This window comes from Oncorhynchus masou, unplaced genomic scaffold, assembly GCF_036934945.1.
Source record: "Oncorhynchus masou masou isolate Uvic2021 unplaced genomic scaffold, UVic_Omas_1.1 unplaced_scaffold_1649, whole genome shotgun sequence".
NCBI classification, from domain to species: Eukaryota; Metazoa; Chordata; class Actinopteri; order Salmoniformes; family Salmonidae; genus Oncorhynchus; species Oncorhynchus masou.
The window spans coordinates 124058-126331 of NW_027006605.1; the positions used below are offsets into that span (position 1 = coordinate 124058).

Genomic DNA, 2274 nt, shown 5'->3' on the forward strand with positions numbered 1-2274 from the left:
CTTACAGCACCTGGTATTCCCAGGCAGGTCTCCCATCCAAGTACTAACGGCCCGACCCTGCTTAGCTTCCGAGATCAGACGAGATCAGGCGTACTCAGGCCGGTGTGGTCGTAAGCGAGAAACCATCTCTTGGTACACTATATAAAGTCAAAGTGAGTCTTGATTAACAGCTGTTGCATTTTCACCATTTCGATAAGCATCTTTGTGTCACTCAAAAAGTGGAAGAAATTGCATATACTGTAGCCATAATTTGTAGCACAGATGGTTGGATGAAATACAAACTAACCTTGCTTACTTATTTCAAAGCGAGGGCACATATTTCAGCCTTGTGGGAAAAAACGCACAAAGACTTGAAATTCCACAAGGCAGTGACAAAAAGCTTACAGCACCTGGTATTCCCAGGCGGTCTCCCATCCAAGTACTAACCAGGCCCGACCCTGCTTAGCTTCCGAGATCAGACGAGATCAGGCGTACTCAGGCCGGTGTGGTCGTAAGCGAGAAACCATCTCTTGGTACACTATATAAAGTCAAAGTGAGTCTTGATTAACAGCTGTTGCATTTTCACCATTTCGATAAGCATCTTTGTGTCACTCAAAAAGTGGAAGAAATTGCATATACTGTAGCCATAATTTGTAGCACAGATGGTTGGATGAAATACAAACTAACCTTGCTTACTTATTTCAAAGCGAGGGCACATATTTCAGCCTTGTGGGAAAAAACGCACAAAGACTTGAAATTCCACAAGGCAGTGACAAAAAGCTTACAGCACCTGGTATTCCCAGGCGGTCTCCCATCCAAGTACTAACCAGGCCCGACCCTGCTTAGCTTCCGAGATCAGACGAGATCAGGCGTACTCAGGCCGGTGTGGTCGTAAGCGAGAAACCATCTCTTGGTACACTATATAAAGTCAAAGTGAGTCTTGATTAACAGCTGTTGCATTTTCACCATTTCGATAAGCATCTTTGTGTCACTCAAAAAGTGGAAGAAATTGCATATACTGTAGCCATAATTTGTAGCACAGATGGTTGGATGAAATACAAACTAACCTTGCTTACTTATTTCAAAGCGAGGGCACATATTTCAGCCTTGTGGGAAAAAACGCACAAAGACTTGAAATTCCACAAGGCAGTGACAAAAAGCTTACAGCACCTGGTATTCCCAGGCGGTCTCCCATCCAAGTACTAACCAGGCCCGACCCTGCTTAGCTTCCGAGATCAGACGAGATCAGGCGTACTCAGGCCGGTGTGGTCGTAAGCGAGAAACCATCTCTTGGTACACTATATAAAGTCAAAGTGAGTCTTGATTAACAGCTGTTGCATTTTCACCATTTCGATAAGCATCTTTGTGTCACTCAAAAAGTGGAAGAAATTGCATATACTGTAGCCATAATTTGTAGCACAGATGGTTGGATGAAATACAAACTAACCTTGCTTACTTATTTCAAAGCGAGGGCACATATTTCAGCCTTGTGGGAAAAAACGCACAAAGACTTGAAATTCCACAAGGCAGTGACAAAAAGCTTACAGCACCTGGTATTCCCAGGCGGTCTCCCATCCAAGTACTAACCAGGCCCGACCCTGCTTAGCTTCCGAGATCAGACGAGATCAGGCGTACTCAGGCCGGTGTGGTCGTAAGCGAGAAACCATCTCTTGGTACACTATATAAAGTCAAAGTGAGTCTTGATTAACAGCTGTTGCATTTTCACCATTTCGATAAGCATCTTTGTGTCACTCAAAAAGTGGAAGAAATTGCATATACTGTAGCCATAATTTGTAGCACAGATGGTTGGATGAAATACAAACTAACCTTGCTTACTTATTTCAAAGCGAGGGCACATATTTCAGCCTTGTGGGAAAAAACGCACAAAGACTTGAAATTCCACAAGGCAGTGACAAAAAGCTTACAGCACCTGGTATTCCCAGGCGGTCTCCCATCCAAGTACTAACCAGGCCCGACCCTGCTTAGCTTCCGAGATCAGACGAGATCAGGCGTACTCAGGCCGGTGTGGTCGTAAGCGAGAAACCATCTCTTGGTACACTATATAAAGTCAAAGTGAGTCTTGATTAACAGCTGTTGCATTTTCACCATTTCGATAAGCATCTTTGTGTCACTCAAAAAGTGGAAGAAATTGCATATACTGTAGCCATAATTTGTAGCACAGATGGTTGGATGAAATACAAACTAACCTTGCTTACTTATTTCAAAGCGAGGGCACATATTTCAGCCTTGTGGGAAAAAACGCACAAAGACTTGAAATTCCACAAGGCAGTGACA

General features: G+C 43.7%; 5 non-coding genes and 1 pseudogene across 5 annotated transcripts; all 6 read right to left on the reverse strand.

Moving 5' to 3' along the window:
• The window catches only part of LOC135531720 (5S ribosomal RNA), a 118-nt pseudogene extending 2 nt beyond the window's left edge, over positions 1-116 (reverse strand).
• Positions 117-377: 261 nt separating this feature from the next.
• Positions 378-496, reverse strand: LOC135531673 (5S ribosomal RNA). Its single transcript, XR_010454136.1, has one exon. It is a non-coding gene; the product is annotated as a 5S ribosomal RNA (ribosomal RNA).
• Positions 497-757: 261 nt separating this feature from the next.
• Positions 758-876, reverse strand: LOC135531674 (5S ribosomal RNA). The gene has a single exon (XR_010454137.1). It is a non-coding gene; the product is annotated as a 5S ribosomal RNA (ribosomal RNA).
• A 261-nt stretch (positions 877-1137) lies between these two features.
• LOC135531675 (5S ribosomal RNA) lies at positions 1138-1256 on the reverse strand. The gene has a single exon (XR_010454138.1). It is a non-coding gene; the product is annotated as a 5S ribosomal RNA (ribosomal RNA).
• Positions 1257-1517: 261 nt separating this feature from the next.
• Positions 1518-1636, reverse strand: LOC135531676 (5S ribosomal RNA). Its single transcript, XR_010454139.1, has one exon. It is a non-coding gene; the product is annotated as a 5S ribosomal RNA (ribosomal RNA).
• Positions 1637-1897: 261 nt separating this feature from the next.
• LOC135531677 (5S ribosomal RNA) lies at positions 1898-2016 on the reverse strand. The gene has a single exon (XR_010454140.1). It is a non-coding gene; the product is annotated as a 5S ribosomal RNA (ribosomal RNA).
• Between the last annotated feature and the right edge of the window lie 258 nt (positions 2017-2274).